At 39.3% G+C, this 23,137-nt stretch overlaps 1 protein-coding gene across 1 annotated transcript in view; it reads right to left on the bottom strand.

Annotated features, from left to right (window-relative positions):
• LOC132094923 (NXPE family member 3-like) overlaps positions 1 to 23,137 on the bottom strand; it is a 101,331-nt gene that overhangs the window by 63,474 nt on the left and 14,720 nt on the right. The gene's annotated exons all lie outside the window — the stretch shown is intronic.

Here is a 23,137-nt window from a genome sequence, read left to right as displayed (position 1 = left end):
AATGATGTGCCCTTCTGTGTTTTGAAACGAGCTATTTTAATTTGATAAATATTTTATAATATTTATAAACATATATATATATATATTTTTCTGGTTTCAATTGCAATGATTTAATTTAATGTTTTTTGTTTGGCAGCCGGAGCTGCCAGTCATTTACCTTTTTTTTTTTTTTTTCACAGTGTAAAATCCTTATTTTACAGATTTATATCTGGTTTCAATTATGGTAATTTAATGTTTTGTTGTTGTTTTTTGGCAGCTGGAGCTGCCAGTCTTTTAAAAAAATTTTTTACAGGATTTATTTTTACAGTGTAAAACCCTTATTTTACAATGAAATCACTAGATGTTCTACAAAGAATCACTGTTATTTTACAAATCATTACAATCAAAAACCTTCAATAAAGTGTCAAAGCATGCTCAATATGGAAAATTAACAGTTTTATCTGGAAGACAAAATGCAAAGTCTGTACAAATGCCACTTGAAATTACAATTTTATGTTTCAGTGTTTTTTTTTTAATTCAGCACAATTACATTTAAAATACTGTACTGATGAAGAACATAGAACAGTTTCATCAAAATGTTGAATTAAAAATATTAAACTTAAAGGACAAGTTCACTTCCAGAATGAATATTCCCTGATAATGTTATCCAAGATGTTCATGTTTTTCTTTACTTGGTCAAAATGAAATTAAAATTTTTGAGGAAAACATTCCCAGCAATCCTTATTCCTCGGCTGGGATCTTGTAAATCCCTTTGAAGCTGCATTGAAACTGTAATTTTGTCCTTCAACCCGTTGAGTCCTGTTTAAGTCCACAATGTGGAGAAATATCCTGGAATGTTTTCCTCAATAACCTTATGTTTTATTTTTTTTATATACAGAAAAATGAAAGAAATGAACATCTTGGATGACATGGAAAATTAACAGTTTTATCTGGAAGACAAAATGCAAAGTCTGTGCAAATGGCACGTGAATTAAAAATTTTATGTTTCAGTTTTTTTTTTTTTTCAGCACAATTACATTTAAAATACTGTACTGATGAAGAACATAGAACAGTTTCATCAAAATGTTGAATTAAAAATATTAAACTAAAAGGACAAGTTCACTTCCAGAATGAATATTTCCTGATAATGTAATCCAATATGTTCATGTTTTTCTTTACTTGGTCAAAACGAAATTAAAGTTTTTGAGGAAAACATTCCCAGCAATCCTTATTCCTCGGCTGGGATCTTGTAAATCCCTTTGAAGCTGCATTGAAACTGTAATTTTGTCCTTCAACCCATTGGGTCCTATTTAAGTTCACAGTAGTAATTATGATGCTGCTTCTGTCATGATGATTTATGACCTTTGACCTTTTGACAGGTTGAACTTCCGGTGACCTTATGATGGATGGGTTGAACTTCCGGAATGAGTTCATGGGTTAACCTATGACCCTTTCCCACGCATCGATCAAGTGGTTTTTGACAGAAAGTTTTACCCTATTGACCTAGTTAGTTCTAAATCATAGTTTTTGACGGGTAGTTTTAACGGTAAAGGAAACACTCCCCACGCATCGATCATGTGGTTTTGACAGAAGCTTTTACCCTATTGACCTAGTTAGTTCTAAATCATGGTTTTAGGAAACCCTCCCCTACGCTGTTTGAAGTTTGTGTCAGTTAGCTTGTTTGAACTTTGTCCCAGTTATACGGTTATGTGTGTGTGTGTGTGTGTGTCTGTGTGTGTGTGTCTCCCCCTCCCATTTCATTCCTGAGCAGTGTATAAATGGGATCGTGTGTTCTACGTTTATATATAAAACATCCTATAATTTATATGATATAATTAATTATCATGCTAAGGTTGAAAAACATTTCAGTTATTTCACATTTATATATAAAACATTCTATAATTTATATAATATAATAATTATCATACTAAAGTTGAAAAACATTTTAGTTATTTCACATTTATATATAAAACATCCTATAATTTATATAATTTATATAATATACATCATCTAAAAGCAATTTAACTAAGGTTGAAAAACATTCTGTTCTTTGAAAAAAAGGTTATAAATGAAACTGTATAAAAATATACTGAAACCGACTGTTTCCGATAAAACAAGATCCATCTCCAAACATTTTTTTTAGAGCTGAAGGAGTTTTTTTTTAATTTTTTTTTTTGAGAGCAGAAAAGAGATGTTTTCACACACCTTTGATCCTGACCCACAGTGCTCCCAGCGTCTGCGTCTGCACGCTACAGTGCACACTCGTCGGAATTTACTAACCAATCATAATATCTTCAAAGACATTGTTAATTAAAACTAACGTATTTCACGCGGGAGTACCATGTTTTTGACAGTTTTTCTGACGGGTGCATCTATGAATTACGAAGCTCACCGTCTACCATCTCTTGTACAACCCCCCCCCCCCCCTCTCTCTCTCCCTCTCATTCATTCATTCGTCTCCAAGTCTTATTTTCTTCTTTTAATGAATATAAACACATTATACATTCGCAAACAATATAAAACAAAACATTTACATTCGTTTTAGTCATAAAACACATAGCAGTAACAGACATGTTACTAAACCAAACCAAATCATTTATCATACATTTTTAATCATGTATTCAACATATACTTATACAACATATACAAACACGTTTTAAACATATTTTAAACAAAAACTAATCATAAACGCCGCCTTCTCAAAATTACAGACATGTACAATCATGCTGATCACATATTATGGATATTCAGACTTTTAGCCAGTAATACGTTTTAGGATAATGAAAAAACACCAACGTCTGGGGGCTGCCAAAATATCTCCAGTCCCCCAAAACCCACTCAGACTCCAGGGGTTAAAGAATATGGAAATAAATAATTATAAAATGACATCATCATCCTAAAGCAAGTCATTAAACAAAAAAGTATAACTTAAAAAAAAGATAACTTATTTTAAATGTAATAGCATAGTATATAAAATAAACATTTCTGATGATACATATAAAAAAATATCCCTTACATTTTTTTAGACCGGTGAGAGATGTCCAAACATGAATGAAATATCCCCAAAATAAAATAATACGACTTAAAAAATAAAGTAAAATGTTTAAATCATAAACAGAATCTCACGGGTCCTCGTAGTGAAATGTTTGTGAGACCTGAGGGGGTGCTTCACACACCCCGTGTGCGACGAGGGTGGAGTTCCAGACCGCATGATCTAAGCCAGAGGGGTACATTATTTCAAAGCTAACATTAATGTAATGTTTGAATAATCAGTACCCGCACTACATCTGATGTAATTCATTACATCTGTTTAAATGTTTCTTAATTCAAAAAAAAAATGATGATATATATATTACCTAAAATATTTTATATTTTTATATAATATTATATAATAAATAATTATTTATATCATATCATATATATGATTATATTATATTAGATGTGTTATGCATTAATCACTGTAACCCTATTGAGCTGATGGTATTTCAGCCATCTGTTCCATATTAATGAATCCTAACTATAGCACATTCTGCACTCAAAGACCAGAACGTGAGTAACCCAGGACTTTGAGTTTTACTACATCTTCCAACATAATTCACCATTTGGGGCGCCGCGATGTCGGCAACATCCTGCCGTGGGTGACAGTTATTACACCTTAGAGAGAGTCTCCAGAGACACTCGCGGGAGCCTCAAAGGAGAAACTAAACCCAAACATTCCTGAACACACGCCCACAAATGTTTTATCTTACACTCATCATGTAAATCCTTAATAATGTGTATTTTGAATAGGTTTGTGTATTGCATACAAATGGTTAATCCTGTGATGTGAGGATTATAAGTATGACTTGTAAATAGGAAAGGTTTCTCCTCATTTTAACTTTCTCAAATAGAATCATGAGCTGTAACCCAACTCCTTCAGAGTCGTAAACTTTACGACTGCATCTGGTAGAAACAGGGAAGCCAGCTCTCGCTGGAATTTCTATAAGGAAAGGGAAAAGCACTCTTTTAAGTGTATAAAATATATCGCTTTTTGTGCTTAGATGTCTCCCCATATTAAATGGGAGTATCTGCAATTGTATCATGTGTTAATCAAATTTTAAATGTGTGTAATTCTGCATTTAAAAATGTAACTTCATGTTTTGATAATTTATATGTCAATCTTGATGTCTGTGTAATCGTCATGCTTTGACGAACTCATTTATCTAAAGCAAATTAATGAAAAATGTATTAATCTGGAATTATGAACGTGCTAGGATATCACTGTTGAAATCTGATAAACCCTAATTTATTAGGGTGGGTGTTTCCACAGAGACAAAGGAACTTTTTCCCGCTTCAGATCGCGGACGTTCATTGGTTGTTCACGCGAACAGAGGCGTGAACCATTTCAAGCTATAAGGACTGACCCAGGAAGTTCCTCCTTTTTTTTTATTCCCTTCTCTTCTCTTCTTCGGTGGTCCGCTCTCTTCTGATCCTCGTGCTGCTCGTCAGGCCGCGCTCCTACCGCCCTCCCCCTCAGCACATGGGCTGAGAGGACAGCCATTCTCATGACTCCTTCGAAAGCTTTCGTTTTCGTTGTTTTGTTTATTTTCTTTACTAAGTTTATTCACCTATTCGCCTCTCCACACGAGGAAGACGAACTCTGAAACATTGCTTTCTTTGAACTTTCAAATATCGCGCGATTCCGCAACAGCCCGGACACAGAGAGGACAAGCCCAGACTGACGCACGCTACGCGCCCACGTGCTTTCGCATACACAAAGAGAACCCCATGCAAGTATTCATTCTCTATGGAGATCTTAAATGCTGCTTAAATTGTCTATAATCTGAGTTCTATGTTGTCTCTCAAGGGTTAATGTCTGTTGGTTTCTCTCATTTATCATGCCTTTTCTCTCATTCTCTTTCTCTCCCTCTCCCTCATTTAGATTTCGTTATGTCTTGTACAAAGTTTACTGTATATATTTGTCGTACGCGTATTTACTCTGTATAAATCGTAGTTGATGTATTATTAGTTCAATTATTAAATTCCATATACTCCAGATTGTCTGTCTAAGTTGCTCATGTTACGAAGTCAATGAAATGCCGATCTTAGCTACAAAGCTCATCTGTTACTTTTAAGTAATATAAATTTTTATATGGACAGGATAATGGTTTCATGGCCAGAAACTATTCGTCCTGGAATTATAGGAAGTGATAGCGTTACTGAGAATTAATAAAACAAATCTTACGGCCGTTTGCTGGACGAACCACGTTTGATTTACATTAATTTCTAGTAAAAGATATCACAATAATTGATATGAAGAATAGAATATTGAAATATTAATGAGTAAATTACAGTGCCTTGTGATGAGTTATTAATATATACAATTGACCTATTTTTCATCTTCAATAATTTGAATGCAACTGTAATATGATATATATATATATATATATATATATATATATATATATATATATATATATATATATATATATATTAATCATATTTCTGATTAATTACCCAAATTCCCTTTATATCATTTGAGTTAATTAATATGTACAACCCAGTGTTGCTACACATTTTGGTGGAGAATGCGGGCATTTCAAACTTCGTTTTGTGAGCAATCCAGTTCAATCTGTGTATATGGTTATTAATAATTTCTGCACGCGCGCTATGAAATTTGTACTTGTGAGATAAGTCGCAAGACGCGAACTCACTCCTAACTGACTGAGGCAAAAGCTGATCAGTCAGCACGTTAGGTGTTTATAGAAACTTAACAGTATAGTCACTGTTATTTTAATGAAGGTAAAATGTTAAGTCTCCTGTTAAGAAAGACCAAGATCTTTTTACAGTGAGAACATTTTAATATGAATAATTAAAAGATGAAGAAATCTTTTATTAGTTGCAACATGTAAATCTGAACATGAGCGAGGTTCCTCTGATTCAGTTTTAAGAAGGCCTTGCCTATTAAATATCGTTATTGAATTCGTGGTGAACCACAGTGATATTCAAAAATAAACGATAGAAACTCCTGGTCTAAAATTGGCTTAGCTACCCGATTTCTAAACCTAAAACATTTCAATCATAAGTGCTATTTTGATAAATGTTTATGGGAGTTCAACAGATGGAAAATTCCTGTTGTTAACAGTTGTGTGGTTGGCAGTGAACGGATCCTTCCTTCACGCTCTGTTTAATATAGCACCGCAGAGGTAAAAACCTTAGTCTGTTCGTTAGTTGGGATTCTGATGCAGAAAATCAGCATTAGAGAGTTAGATCACATTGAAGTCAGCTGTAATTCCGCTTACTAAACACCAGAGGGGGTCTTTTGTTTAGAAGTCTCAAGTTACGCCCTGCCTTCTGATTCCAGCTTGCATGAGTGCAAGTCCGCCATCCCGTGGCCGTTTCAGATAATGCGCTCTAATTGCTAATCTCTATTTCCCCTTTGTGATTTATTGAATTAGAGGTCAAAATTCTCAATAATTATTTGCATTTACAGCCTTGCTCATGCGAATATTATTCCAGGTTAGACAATTTCAGACTGTTTACATTTACTTTGAGTTTGGTTCAAACATGATTTGAATTAAAATGTAATTGTGTAATAGTGGAAACTGATTGACCCACTTAGAAGGTAAGCCATCTAGTGGCAGTCTCCTGTTAAATCGACTAACAGCTCTTTGCTCTCTTTCAATTCTGTTTTGAATTGCATGTCTATTTTGACCCTTTCTGATTAATTTCATAACTAATAATGAGACCTTACTGTTACCATCGGTTATTGGAGGATATTATTCAGATTTTCATTTTAATTTAATTCTTACATGCTTATTTTAAATTGATTCAAACCAGTTTTGAATTTTTTTTTTTTTAATTTGAATTAAGTTTTCTGCTCACCAGGCTAAGCACGGAGAGGCAGTACGCCCCTTGTGGTGAAAACCAGCTACTTCTTCTCCCGTGGTTAATTCCTTTCGTTTATTTTGATTCTTATTATTTTTCTTCTCTCTTTTGGCTTAGGTTATTTTGATGATTACCATTATTATCATAATCCCTTTGCTTTGTTTTATCATTATTAGGTAAAGCTGCTACCTTTCCTTTCTACATATATATTTACTCAATTGATGTAAACAAACCAAACCTTAATTAACTTTAAGTTTCCTTTGTTCATCCTTTGTGAATTTGATTGTATAACTTCCTTGGTGATTGGACAGTCATCTCAGGTCTCCAGTGAGCAAGGCTGCCCGACCGGTGTTACCGACACTGGCTGTGAGTGAAACTCGGTTCCTCTTATCTCTGTCCGTTGCGGCACGCAGCGGAGACATCAGCAATTTGGCACTCCAACGGTAGTCAATCAGTCCAGCCGACACACGACGCAATCTCTGGGACCAGTACCTAAACCGGGGCCTAAATCGCGGCCACTCTCTTTTAAGAGAGGGTTCTAGGGAACAGCCCAATTTTGTAGTGCTGTCTGGCGGTTGACATCTTGGTGTTGCCCGGTTGTGTTAAAAGTCACAAGCTGTCTGAGAGGGCGCAGCGCCAGAGTAACGGAGGGCCGGGGACACTGCGGTTGAGTGTTTGGGAAGCACTGGAGAGGTTGACCAAGCCACTGGTTTCCACCTGAATGACTTCAATGCACCCAGGTGAACCAAATGTGATAAAACCCATCCACTTATTATAAGCCACAGAATATTAGATATTCCCCTGGATATATTTTAAGTGTTTGACCCATTGCTTCTTCAAGCCACACCATCTTTCTAGGTTTTCTACTCGGATAGCCCACTCACCTGTTGGCCCTATCTTAAAATCTAGCAGTAGGCTTAGGCCTCCTTATTCTCACTAACACATTGTGTTACTATTGTTTTACCTAATTTCAAGTGTTGTGTTTCACTTTGATTTTTTTTCTATCCTCTGTTCTGTTGTGATTTGTTTCTTTCATTTCACATAGAGACAGTAACCTGTGAGAGCCACCAGAGAAGCTAAATAGAGTGACAACCAGCAGCCGGTGTCATCACGCGACCCGCTAGGCTACTGCCTGTCAAATCTCCATTTCAGGTCCTTCGTTGACCCAAGTTAATTGGCTACTGAACTGTCTGACTGTTTGCATCAGTTAGCCCCAAAATTCTCATAAACGGCACAGCCGTATGAATATAGCTCGTTAACCGTAGAACGAACTTGCATTGGTCTTTTTGTGTGTGTGTGTGCTGTGCTTCTCTTGCCGACAGTGAGTCAGGATGTTCCAGCCATCCAGTCCAGCAGTCCACGGGGGCCACCTCTCGACATGGTCGAAAGCAGTGATGACCGCCTTCCTGCCCGAGGACGCTAGTAACCTGCAGCACCGAGAGCAACTAGACACCGAGCTAGATGAACTGATGGCACGCGATCCAACTCAAAGCGACTACTACAAAGAACTCGCCAGGATCTTCGGAAGCCTAGTTCACATTCTCGTCGCCCAGGCATGGCTCAGTGAACGGAGCAACATCGACCTTGAACAGCAAGCAGCAACGCTTAAACTTCAAGCGGAGGAGGCCTGGACGGACCAGGCCCGAACCCAGAGTCGTCTTGATCAGCTCCTCCTCGAGACCCAGAACCAGCGCGAGAAAGAGGACGACACAGATCCAGAGCCACAGAAAGAAGTGGAAAGACTTCACAATGTCCTGCAAGATCTTTACCTCGACACAGATCAAAGAGAACAGCTGGAGAGAGAATCCAGAAAAGAACTCAACCAAAAACTCCAGCAAGGTGACGCTCTCCTAAAAAGAGCAGAGACTGAACTAAAAGAAAGAGGGGGCAAACCTGGGCCTGGAAAACACACTTGCAAGCGGCCCGAGCTAAAATCAACGAGCTTACTCTGCAGAGAGACGAGCTCCAAGATGAACTTGACACTGTTCACACAGAACTGAAACATTCTGACAGATTACAGAGTGGCTGGATCGGAGAAACGCACACCACAGAGTTTCTCACGGCCCGCCACTCCAACCCTTTCAGCCAAGAACCCAGAGCTGAAAAAGGGGGTGTAAGCTCACGGCTCAAGAAATCACCAGCCAGCTTACCAGAACACCTGTCAACAACGGAGGGGGGAGAACCCTTCCAGAGAACGCATGCCACTAAACCCTGCACGGCTCACCGAGAACTTGACAAGCTAGCCAGAAGCATCCCTACATGCAATCTAGATCCTGCAGGAGGACATGACGTTCATGCTTCTTTACAAGACTATGACTTTCACTTGCAAACTGTCATCAACGTGACAGATGTGAACACATTGTACCTGTTAAAAATCACGTCCAGCCATGATGTGCATTGTTTTCTGGATCGTCAACCAGAGACTATCAAAGCGTACTACCAGCAACTGCTACAAACTTTGATTCTTGAATTCTCTGATCCAGACTCAGACCATGGGCTCCTTATTGCTATGGACCTCAAACAGGGCCAACTTGAAAACCCACAGACTTTCTGTAGTCCGCTACGAAAAGCCTACTTCGGAGCATGCAACGAACCAGGTATGGAGCAAGCTGTCAACTTAAAAACTCTGTTCCTCCGAAACCTACATGCCAGTTGGAGTTTTCATCTCAGAGACCCAGCGTGTCTGCGTAACATGACTACACAAGAGTTACGGAACTTAGCCCACAAAGCTTGCACCAAGCAAAAGACTATGTGTGAAAAGACTGTGAAAAAACCCAAAGTCTCGGTCTCTGAGCACTGCTTGGAGTTAACCCTAGATGGCGCCCTACAACACCACAGTCACAGACATTTTTACAGAGAGTCAATACCGTTCCAAGCCAGCAGAGGGCAAAACAATCGTGGTGGTGCTCATCCAACGCACCAGAGCAAGCGACTCTGGGACCGGCGACCCAAAAAGAGCCGATCCCCACCGTCCAGAACACAAAGCCCCGACAGCCGGCAGTGGAACCACTCTCGACATGACACTGGTAAGCTCAATCCTGAGCCCACGTCAGAAAAACACAGTGCAGCCACGTCTGAGACAGCAGAGATCCTGAGGGTGCTGAAAAAGCTTCTTTACATGAAAACTCACAAGGAAGACAAGGAAGATGAACCAGACATCTTATGTCTAAGCATAAGAACTGAAACCAACACCCTGTCTAACTGCCATCTGTATGAACCAAGCACCCAGAACACTGCTCGTCATCCACAGACCACAGAGCTAACTGTCACATCACAAGGTGACAGCATCACCCAAGCTCCACAGCTGACAACTGCACAACCTGAACGAGACAGCACAGGTCCTCACACCAGGTACCACAAACACAAGGTACCAGAAAATGCTGTTTTGACTACCTGCCTTCGCAGCGAGCTACACAAGACCGGTCCTAACCACCCATCGATCGTCACACCTGCCCTGATGCCAACATTCCTGGGCAGCCTTGTTGAAAAGGGGGTGAGCCGAAAAGGAGTGAACATGGAAGACCTGATCGACACAGGATTAAACCTTACGGTGATCTCATCTCACCTTTTCAAAAGACTCCAATTTGAAGCTAAGAGACAAGATCAAACTCTTACACCTCAAACTTGTGAACTGAATGTACAGTCGTACAGCCAGAATGACATCCAGTTTGAACAGGTTGTTTCCATTCACCTGACAATCGGTCTGATGAGTCTAGTACATCACATGTATGTCTCACCAATGAACACTCATGCATTTCTCATCGACAAAGACCTGCTAGACCATTTTGACCCTTTTCTGAACTTCAAACAGCTAAAAGACTTTGCTCAAGTGCGAGAACCTCTTTCCCTCCAGCCACACAGGTTGCCAGAGCCAGACTGCCAGGTCACAGAGGTCACGGGAACTCCCACAGAGCCAGACTGTCAGGTCACAGAGGTCACGGGAACCCCAGCACCCAGCCATGGCCCAAGTTCAAATTCAAGCCTCTGCACCTTAGTCAACGAACAGCGTACGGTGATACCAGCTTACACCAAAGGGGTCGCTGTTCAGCTCAACCTGCAATGTGGTCAAACCTTAAACCACACGCTGGGTTTCTTCCATCCCTCACCTGAATGTGTGGAACTCGGACTCACACTTGAAGCCACACCCCTCACTGAAGTGTCATCTTGTATAGCCTACATCCTGTGCAACAACTGCACGGTAACTGACATTAACATTCCCAAGGCCTACGGGCTGGGATGGCTAGTGAGCCATGACTTTAATGACTTTGAACTTGTATTACCTGTCATTGAGCCCATTCCACCTGCACTGATACCCGAAGGGAGTACAAACAACACATTGTTCACTGCACCCTTCAAATTTGTCACCATCACATCTGTCATGTCGGTGAGCAAAGACCAGGTATGCAGAATGGATCTGACAGATGACCAACACCTCGCAGTATACACAGTCTCCCACCAGAACTTCAGTGAGACTGATGAAGCTGCTACAACTCTCAATACCAAACTGCCTGATGACACACCGACGGAGGAGCCTTACACAGGTCTTCAATCTCAAGTGCAGCAAATTCTACGAGATGCTCATGCACTTCAGAGCGATACACATCGCCAAAGACTCAGACAAGTTCTTTATAAGATCAAAGAATCCTGTGCCAAAGACTTTTTATACTGTGGTCTGACCAACCTACACACGGTGCGCATACCGACGCACCCTGATGCTCCTCCCACTTCTGTCAAACAGTACAAGATTCTCATAGCCTCACACAAACCAGTGCAGGAGATCATCGAATCTATGCCGGAGAAAGGTGTCATCTATCCATTCAACAGCACCTACTCAACCCTCATCTGGCCCGCCCTCAAAACTAACTGCGAGGGGCGACCCACCATTGACTACAGGAAACTGAATCAACAGGTGCCGCTGTCACAATGGCACAAGACCCAGCTGGAACAAGAAATGCCCTGAATCAGAGGAGCCACAATCCTCCCTACACTGGATGTGGCCTCTGGATTCTGGACCATTCCGGTGCACCCGGAAAACCAACACAAACTGGCATTCACACTTGGCAACCGACAGTTCACCTTCAACAGTTGTCTGTTCGACTATGCCAACTCACCAGCTGAATTCAACATCTGTCGGCTCCGTTGTCTACAAAGACCAACATAGTGGACATGCGGGCTTCTGAAACCTCCATAATGACTTTGCTTTACCACCTCTCAGACCCCTCCATCCACCCTAGCAACCAGTCTATAATCACTGACAAACAAAGCCCCAGACCACTGCATGATACAAAGGACATGCTGCGTGCACAGAAAAACATTGTGGTTTGTGCACCGTCTGACATCACAATGCCAGGGCTTGTAATGCTACGGAGCAAAAGGGGGATAAAGCCAATATATTTCCATGACGCATCATCTGCTGCACCACACAGCACCAGAGACACTGACAAGACACTGAAGCAAGTGTCATGCCAGCAGCAAAATGTGGCAAAACATGAGCCAGGGCGAGCTAAACCCAGTCGCTGCCCACGAAGCAAAGAGACTGCCCTGTCCAACCAAAGACAGCCCTCACTTGTTTCTTCCTCCCCTTTCTCTCTCTCTCTCCCTGTTATCTGTACCAGGATGCTGCTGTGGTTTGCCGTGCTGTGCTGTCAGCCAAAGAGAGGACAGCTGCCACCGAGAGAACCACGGAGACTCCTGATCACCGACAACAGAGCACACAACTCCAGCACCGTAACCCAATACAGCTGGACAGGTGTCCGATGGAGAGAGGACTCCCTCACTCACACTGAGGCCGATGTCAAACACATGTTCAGCCAACATGAGAAAGTGACTGTTACACAAATGGAGTTAGATGGACACCACCACCGCTCCAAACAGTTCCAGGGAGCTTTGCTCAGAGCCGCTGCTGCCGCCAGAACGTTTAACATTGGTATGTCCAGTGTCAATGCAGCGAACCAGACCGTAAACTCCACAAAACCGCTGTTTACTGTCTTCCAGAATGACTTTACCCAGACTCAGCTGCTTACAGCGCTAACAACAGACATGCTGTGGGAGGTTACCTCCTCCAATGACAGCCTAACCACGGGTAAAACCCCATCATACATGATACCCTTAAGCCTTGTGTTAACTGTGCTGGCTTACGCCACCACCACGCCAGCTGACCTGCTACAAATACACCTGGCCAACTCTCTGGATAGCACCATCCTACTGCACGTCAACCCCAAACAGAGAGAAGTGAATGTGCTCCTGAACCAACCCATCAGCGAGTCAAGCCAAGTCTACAGACCTAAAGACATTGTCAGTGTCAGGTTGTGGGAAAGCAACACCCACACCAAGACACACATTCCAGATGTGGTGGCCTACCACGACAGCGACACACAGCTGTACCGGGCCCCAAACCTGCACATGTATACTTTGACCAAAGACATTCATTATCTCTGCCTTAGCAAACCCTTCCTCAGACACAACGCTGAAGGAATCTGCGGGTTGCAACCCCTGGTCAGCGACACACGCTGCCCTGCTGAAGCCAAGCCTCGTACACAAGCCACAGAAACGCAAGCAGAGATTGTAGGTGACAGATGGCTCGTCAACACTCCTGTGCGCACAGCTACACTGACCTACGACCAGCATGACACTGCCACCCATGTCAACCTGCTTGACCAGAGCATGTGGATTCAAGTACTGAAAGGTGCCACCCAACACATTGACATTACTCCTGTCGACACAGCCCTCCAAGCCCTGTCTCGACAGCCCGTTCTGAACCCGTCATCTGCGGTCCGAGCCCGGACTGCTGCCGACACTGCACGGCGCATCTCCACTGTCATTGGTCCCGCCCTGACCCTTGGCGTGACCTTCATCCTATACAGGAGACTCAACGAGACTCAAACCTCTACAGCCAAACTCACAACAGCCATGGCTGCAGGTCTCCGATGGAATCCCCAGAAAAGGGGGTGCCAAGTCAAAGACGCCCCCGAACCTCATCAAGCTGAATCCTCAGCTCCAGGAACCACCTGCCATCATGAACCACCTGACATCATGATCCACCTGCTACACGACCATCATGATTCACCTGTCATCTGCCCATAGTGATGATTGCCGTCCGATGATGTCCACACAGGGACTTCATCCGACGAAAAGGGGGAGATGTAACCCTATTGAGCTGATGGTATTTCAGCCATCTGTTCCATATTAATGAATCCTAACTATAGCACATTCTGCACTCAAAGACCAGAACGTGAGTAACCAAGGACTTTGAGTTTTACTACATCTTCCAACATAATTCACCATTTGGGGCGCCGCGATGTCGGCAACATCCTGCCGTGGGTGACAGTTATTACACCTCAGAGAGAGTCTCCAGAGACACTCGCGGGAGCCTCAAAGGAGAAACTAAACCCAAACATTCCTGAACACACGCCCACAAATGTTTTATCTTACACTCATCATGTAAATCCTTAATAATGTGTATTTTGAATAGGTTTGTGTATTGCATAAAAATGGTTAATCCTGTGATGTGAGGATTATAAGTATGACTTGTAAATAGGAAAGGTTTCTCCTCATTTTAACTTTCTCAAATAGAATCATGAGCTGTAACCCAACTCCTTCAGAGTCGTAAACTTTACGACTGCATCTGGTAGAAACAGGGAAGCCAGCTCTCGCTGGAATTTCTATAAGGAAAGGGAAAAGCACCCTTTTAAGTGTATAAAATATATCGCTTTTTGTGCTTAGATGTCTCCCCATATCAAATGGGAGTATCTGCAATTGTATCATGTGTTAATCAAATTTTAAATGTGTGTAATTCTGCATTTAAAAATGTAACTTCATGTTTTGATAATTTATATGTCAATCTTGATGTCTGTGTAATCGTCATGCTTTGACGAACTCATTTATCTAAAGCAAATTAATGAAAAATGTATTAATCTGGAATTATGAACGTGCTAGGATATCACTGTTGAAATCTGATAAACCCTAATTTAATAGGTTGGGTGTTTCCACAGAGACAAAGGAACTTTTTCCCGCTTCAGATCGCGGACGTTCATTGGTTGTTCACGCGAACAGAGGCGTGAACCATTTCAAGCTATAAGGACTGACCCAGGAAGTTCCTCCTTTTTTTTTATTCCCTTCTCTTCTCTTCTTCGGTGGTCCGCTCTCTTCTGATCCTCGTGCTGCTCGTCAGGCCGCGCTCCTACCGCCCTCCCCCTCAGCACATGGGCTGAGAGGACAGCCATTCTCATGACTCCTTCGAAAGCTTTCTTTTTCGTTGTTTTGTTTATTTTCTTTACTAAGTTTATTCACCTATTCGCCTCTCCACACGAGGAAGACGAACTCTGAAACATTGCTTTCTTTGAACTTTCAAATATCGCGCGATTCCGCAACAGCCCGGACACAGAGAGGACAAGCCCAGACTGACGCACGCTACGCGCCCACGTGCTTTCGCATACACAAAGAGAACCCCATGCAAGTATTCATTCTCTATGGAGATCTTAAATGCTGCTTAAATTGTCTATAATCTGAGTTCTATGTTGTCTCTCAAGGGTTAATGTCTGTTGGTTTCTCTCATTTATCATGCCTTTTCTCTCATTCTCTTTCTCTCCCTCTCCCTCATTTAGATTTCGTTATGTCTTGTACAAAGTTTACTGTATATATTTGTTGTACGCGTATTTACTCTGTATAAATCGTAGTTGATGTATTATTAGTTAAATTATTAAATTCCATATACTCCAGATTGTCTGTCTAAGTTGCTCATGTTACGAAGTCAATGAAATGCCGATCTTAGCTACAAAGCTCATCTGTTACTTTTAAGTAATATAAATTTTTATAAGGACAGGATAATGGTTTCATGGCCAGAAACTATTCGTCCTGGAATTATAGGAAGTGATAGCGTTACTGAGAATTAATAAAACAAATCTTACGGCCGTTTGCTGGACGAACCACGTTTGATTTACATTAATTTCTAGTAAAAGATATCACAATAATTGATATGAAGAATGGAATATTGAAATATTAATGAGTAAATTACAGTGCCTTGTGATGGGTTATTAATATATACAATTGACCTATTTTTCATCTTTAATAATTTGAATGCAACTGTAATATGATATATATATATATATATTAATCATATTTCTGATTAATTACCCAAATTCCCTTTATATCATTTGAGTTAATTAATATGTACAACCCAGTGTTGCTACACACTTTAGATTCTTTAAAGTTCTTATTTTTAGCACGATCTTCAAAGTTTTTAATACATCTCTCACTCTCTCTCTCTCTCACCCCCCCCCCCTCTCTCTCTCTCTCTCCCTCTGTCTCACACGCACACACACACACACACACACACACACACACACATACAGACAATGAAACATGATGCCAAAGTCTTTCTGTATGTTTTAAAAATAAAGCTAAAAATATTGATTTTGCTTTAAATGTATGCTACATTTGTTTGTCACAGCATAGACTGTGAAGTTTAGATGAAGTTGATTTATCTTTTAGAAGAATTCTTTCAGAGAAAGACACTCAATCGTATTCAGTCATTAAAGATGGCTCAGGAGAGATGGGTTTGCAGACCCACGCATCCTACAGATGTAATTTGAGAACTGCGCTTTCCTACGGTCGTAAACCTTTCACATATCTACGGTACTCTCAGACACAGAGCAGGAAAGACATTTTTTTTATTTTTTTGCTGGGCCTCTGTTTAGCCGTTCCAAAATACCTCCATTTAAAAGCAAAAATATTAAAATGACCGCCTGTACATCTAACGGCTGTAGTTCTATTTTATATTAAAAGTATCCTTACTATCCATATTATATTCTTTATTTAAAACAATATATTTAACCGGCAGTATCCCCCCAACGTGTGTTTTCCATCAGTTGTTTGGCCTTCAGGCTTTTTACGTAGTGCTTTTCAGTTACTGTAAGATCGCTTTACACTAGTGTAATGAAAGTTAACTTTTCTTAAAGTTTATAGTTGTATTTTACTGTATCCGCATCCTTCTATCCTGTAGATTGTATGTGTACTGTAAAATAACAAATATAAATTTTGCTTAAAGTCAGTAAAATGATTACACCTACAATTTGAAACCTGTTTAAACACATTGTGTGTCACTAAAGCAAGGCACACCGTCTATCGTCTTATTTTTTTAAATAACCTGATGACCGGCATCGTCTCTTCATATAATTTATGCACCCGAGTGCTTTTCTCACACGAGTAGAAAACCCTTTCTCTTTGGATGTGTTTGGCAGAAACATAATTTCTACATCAGAATTTTTTTTTTTAATGTACGACTGAACTTTTCTCATTCGACAGAAATACTATTTTCAAATTATTTACCCGGCCTATAACACTCAGTGTAAATGTTCTTACCTAGAACAGAAAACATACGCTTTGACTATTTTGTAGGCATTGTGTAATGTTAAATGGTTTACTAAAAAAATGAAAGCACCGGCAGCTGTGATTTTCAAAATGAAAGAAATGTACGAGCTAAGGATGTGTCAACTATTATCATCATTTCCGTTTGACCCGGATAAACCGGTAATTAATTTTCTATGCGAGTGACACAATATACAGTTCTCATACTATTGGTGTAAATAGCCGTGCTAAAACATTTATGACTATTTTTGCAGGTCAACAGATCATGTCAAGGGTGTTTCACATCAAAGAATCACAATGTTTTGTAAATTACATTTTTCTTACACCTCAAGTTTTAACCGTATCAAGATTTTGGACGGCCGTTCGCAATTTGTTTGTCGGACCGTCCGTTTTTAGGCGATCTTTGTGCGGCGTCATCGTAATAGGAATAAATGAAAATTAATAAATTAAGTTACAGTTTTTCTCTTCGAGATATTTCTTTTAGCGCAACTTTGTGTCTTTCCAAAAAGTGTGATCGCATCAAGCATCGACGCAAAAATGAAGTCTAGCTGTTTTACACTTAAAACTATTACAACCTAAACAAATCAAACGGTACACTCGTTTAAGTTTGAGCGTGTTAAAGTTTCCACACTCTTGTTGAGATACATTTTATCCATAACCTTTCGTGTATTCGAGCGACCAAATCAGTAAGAAAGAGTATAGCGAGAAAACTAACGTTCAGAACGCATATACCGTAGAATTCACAATACAATTGTTAAAGTATTTATTTTTTTTAAATGTTGATTTGTAAATGATATTTTTATTACTCCGTTAGATTTAGTCGTCGTGTTCAGATAGCAGATGACACAATTCACATTTTGTTTTAAGACTCCTGTAAGTTCATGCTGTCGCGTGGGAAAGAGAGCGGGGTGAGCACATTCTATTCATTTAAGAAAAAATATTAAACATTTGCCCAAACTTTTTTATTATTTTGACAAAACACAACACGACAACTTTAAAGAATGTTATCATTTCCTACGGCCATCTTCTATGATTCAAATAAAGCAACATCTCTGGTGTACGTGTGTATGTGCTAAACATCTTTGTTTCTCCACTCCACTTCTCCAGATTTGTTAGATGGGCTACCGTTGTAATACAAACACATTTGAGAACTACGACATTCTCACTTTTGTAACGGTTATAGAAAAATGCCGTGCACACTTTTGCATTTCATAATTCAGTGATTTTAGCAGTAATGAGCACATAAGACAAAAATTGTCAATGTGTGACTTGTAAACATGTATAATTGTATTTATTTTTTTATTTTTTACCAGAGATAGTCGACCGATCTGTTTGCACGTTGTTTTGCAGTTTTCTCTGACTGCGGTCAAACATACAGTCCCTGTTCATAGGAATTTTACGGCATAAAAATATATCGCCCCTACATCTAGAGCTCTTGTTCATATAGCCGATGACGACGTTCACATTGTTTCAACATTTCCGCTTGACATTAAAGAGTAGGCCTATGCGTACTGATTTGCTAGAGGGACTATGTCACCTCGTTGTAACGTGATTACGTTTAAGATCCATAAGATTGCGCTACATTCACCTTAAAAGGTTATAGATATAGTCCTTTATACAGGAAATGTGTATCAGAATAACAAATACCTAATAGTGAAATCTTCTCTTCTAAACTATTGTGAAAGTTTCAATGCAATTCTGTAAATAGCTTTTTTTTTCTACTACTGTATACATTATTGTTTGGTTGTCTTTGTACATTATTTCAATAAATAAACCGGTGTTGATAAGTCGTTCATTTAAGTGAGAGGCGGGATGACTTTGACTGTTTTAGTCATTCATTGTGCTTAAGGTCCGATCCGGAAACCGCGCTACAACTGGAACTTCGCTTTGTCACGTCTAAATAACCCGTTCATCTTTAAGAAAACACGAGGCAAGCAGTTTCTGACATCTATTAATTCACTTCATTTTTCCACCAACGCAAATGTTTTGTTTAGCATACATATTAGTTTTAGTCATATACATAGGTGTCACGCATACATTTTATAGTTATTTTAAATAATTATGATAGAGTTACAGGTTTAGGTTAGTGGGGTGCCTGTAAGTGGTGAAAACTTCAAGCATCGGAGACGACGGTGTTACTCAAACAGCCCATAGCGTTATCTTTTAACAAACTATTGTATTGAGCGTTACTAAGACAAAATCTGTAACAGCGTTCATTAATATGTTGAAATGAAAATTAACATACAAAACTTTATAATGACCGTAAGTTCAATATAGCCTAACACCGCATAGACAAATGTTTGATCTAACTCTTTCGCCCTAAAATTGCGAGATTTCTTGACTTTGCCATGTTTAACGGACTCTAGATATCATTGCGCCGTAGCGAACTGTAAACCACACACTTTCTAATCGCATTACGCTAAGAAACTGCACATGGTTAAATCTATTACACCATAAACTGTCTAAAGTTGTTAATGTACAAGCACAGTAAACTATTTCTACAAAAAATATCATTGCACTACTGTTTTTTTTTTTCTCGACTCATTCGACTGTATTTATTACCACCGTTCTCAAGTTCCTGCTGTTCATAATGTATATATAATCCTTCATTGCTCTGTTCATAATGTACATACAATCCCTACATTGCATTCATATTTATATTCTGTATATACTCTGATTGATATTGTACGTATATAGCAACTCCACTGTACTTTCTGTATATCATAGCTTTACTTACTCTGCACTTTTATGTATATAAAACACTATATTCTTGCACTTCTGGTTAGATGCTAACTGCATTTCATTAGCTCTGTACTTGTACTCTGCATAATGACCATAAAGTTGAATCTAATCTAAATCTAAACAAGTACAATCGTACGCTTCCGGGACTTTGCTCATTCTTTCTGTTTAAATTTGTTTAAACGGACTTTCACATTCTTATCTTATTTTCACCAACTAAGTGTAATTCCTAGGCCTCGCGGATTGTTTTCTAGTTTTGGCCATCAACCTCTTTGTTCATTTCATAAAATATTTTATCTTTTACGTTATATCATTATACTATCCTAGTTTATATCAGATACAAGTTTGTTTCTTCATATTTCTCGCAGGTCAAACCCTAACCAGGGCCCTTCACCCTCCTCTGCTTTTTGAGTGCAACGCCTCCAACCCATTTTCTCCACTCTCTAATTTTTCAAATTTTCAGAAATTGAAATTCAAACTGCGCAAGGCCTGGATCGTCATGGATTTTAAAAACAGCGGATCGTTGTGGATTTTAATAACGCTCTGTTTACGTCTTGGAACAAATTCATTCATAGAACAAGGATGTCTGCCACTACCAGCGCTGCTGCAGATGAGCGAGTGGAGTGCGGCTGTGCCGAAGGAAAGATGTGTGCTGTAAAAGCAAACATAGACTCTATGTTTAAACAATGTTACAGAGAGCAAATTATTGATCTGATGCGTAAAATCATAGACGATGCGTCTGATCCGAATCATGATTGTACGACGGATTCCAAGCGCGTAACAAATCTTAAGAAAGAAATGGACATTGTGAGAAGCTTGAAAAATAATCCATGGCCCGATTTGACGAGCTTGTATATGACCAGCAAGGCGCCGATTTGTGTAACGACCAGAAAATTCTGTATGTGACGGCCGAATGTAACAACGAGATGTACATTAACGAGACTCTCTGTCTGTGTATGTGCATAACGGATTTGTGTGTGATGTTAGTCGCTAAACATTATGGGTTCGCGATACATGAAATTATTGAAACCATCGTCAATTTCATAGTAGAACAAAACTTGAGGGCCTGCCGAGATTTTCTTTTCTGGTTAGATAACTTGTGATGTCAACCCAATTGTTTGTAATAACAATTTGATCATTTTCTTCGCTACTTCAATGTATGCATGTAAATTCAACACTGTATTGTTGAAATAAAAGTTTGAATCCCTTCACTAGATATTCTATCTCAGAGTTCATTTTTTGGATTTTAATGATTTAGCATGGGTCTTTATCCAAAGTGACCTACAATGAGTATGACAGAAGCATTAAAGTCGTGGATACTCTAACGGGGGTAGAATGGACAGGAGTAGATGTAAGAGAAATATGAAGAAACAAACTTGTATCTGATATAAACTAGGATAGTATTAGGACTGTGCAAAAAATCGAATGCGATTTTCATGCACATCTCATCAGTAAAGACGCTCCTGTAATTAGAAGTATATCTCGAGCACGTGCGTTCAGATCAGGGTTGCCAGGCTTTCACAACAAATCCTGCCCAGTTGCTTCTCAAAACTAGTCCAAAACTACCAAAATCACGCTTCCAGGAGGTTCCCCGATAAAAATTGCTTCCCGGGGTTACAATATAAGTTTTTTAGCAGGGTTGCCTTGGTAGAATTCGCATTTTAGGTGCTAAATATCACGTTATTTGTATTGGGGTCGCTTCGACCCGCGGACATGAAAAACAACCACAGACAGAGGGAGGCAAAAATGGGACAGGCAAGGGTGTCAAACTCAGTTCCTGGAGGGCCACAGTCCTGCACTGTTTAGATATAACCATAGTTAAACAAACCTGATCCAGCTAATCTAATCATTTAGGCTTATTTGAAAACTACATGATATGTGTGCTGGAGCAGGGTTAGAACTAAACTCTGCAGGGCTATGGTCCTCCAGGAACTGAGTTTGACACCCCTGGGATAGGCCTATTAATCTCAAACTAGTAGTTTTTAATTAAAGGAATCAGTTATTTAGAATAATAAGACATTTGGGCTGTTATCAGGCAAATCAGTATCAACAAACTCATCTTTTAATGCAGAGGAAATGCAAAAGCTTCATCGGACGTGGCATTTAGATGTATTACACTGTTTAGTGCAGGACAAGAATGCATTTAACCTGCAGTTACAAATGCATGAATAATGTTTTGATATACAAGACATAAAATGTTGAATACTCATTTGAAATTATAAAAACTTAATTATTAAAAAAAAATCTAAAGATACTTTAAATGTGAAATTAAAATGGCCAGTGTGTGTCAGCAAGTCACTGTTAATAAGTGAGTCATTGCGATTGAACCAAATCATTTAAACGGTTGATTCATTCAGGAACTAAACACTGTCACGTTGCTCAGAGACGCAAAACTGTGCTTTGGTGGCTGTGTTTGAAATAAATTTTTGTTGTAGAAATAGAGCAAAAACAGGCAATATGGTGTCTAAAACGCCTAAAAAAGTCTCTTAGTTTACTGTCCTGTTGTAAAAAAAAAAAAAAAAAATATATATATATATATATATATATATATCAGTGGCGGCTGCTGGTCTTTCAAAGAGAGGAACCTCATTTTCGGCCTACATTATAACCCTCTGATGGTCTTCATTTGTAGTGACACTCGAGGTCTTTTTGACCCCAGACAATAACATTTAATTTTGTAATAGTAAAATATTTAAATTTTTTACAAATATAATTTTACTCTGTTCATTTATGTTTTTACTAAACTTTGTACAGTTTTTGGAGGATTTAAATCTTTTAAATTTCTATAAATAAATAAATATTTATTTAAATAGGTTTTTTTTTTTTACAAAAAAAGAAAAAAGCATTTCAGGTAAAATTCACTTCATAAAATACTCAGATTTCTGACTTTCATACATGGGGATACCATGGATAATTTTATAAGGTTTAATGTAAGATTTTTGCCCATTTTTGGGGAAATTCAGTTTAAAAATTGTAATAAATCACTTTAACCACTAGATGGCTATAGTGTGTGTGTGTGTGTGTGTGTGTGTGTGTGTGTGTGTGTGTGTGTGTGTGTGTGCGCGCACATTTTCAATCTGTCTTAGTTACCAATTTAATTTTGTGGTGGTTCTGCATTTTACAAATATCAAGAAATATTGCCGCAGTTTGTCTTTCGAATACACTTGAGAAATCCGCGATCATGGGA

The sequence above is a fragment of the Carassius carassius genome, chromosome 19 (genome assembly GCF_963082965.1).
Source record: "Carassius carassius chromosome 19, fCarCar2.1, whole genome shotgun sequence".
In the NCBI taxonomy this organism is placed as follows: Eukaryota; Metazoa; Chordata; class Actinopteri; order Cypriniformes; family Cyprinidae; genus Carassius; species Carassius carassius.
This window is presented reverse-complemented; position numbering and strand designations above follow the sequence as displayed.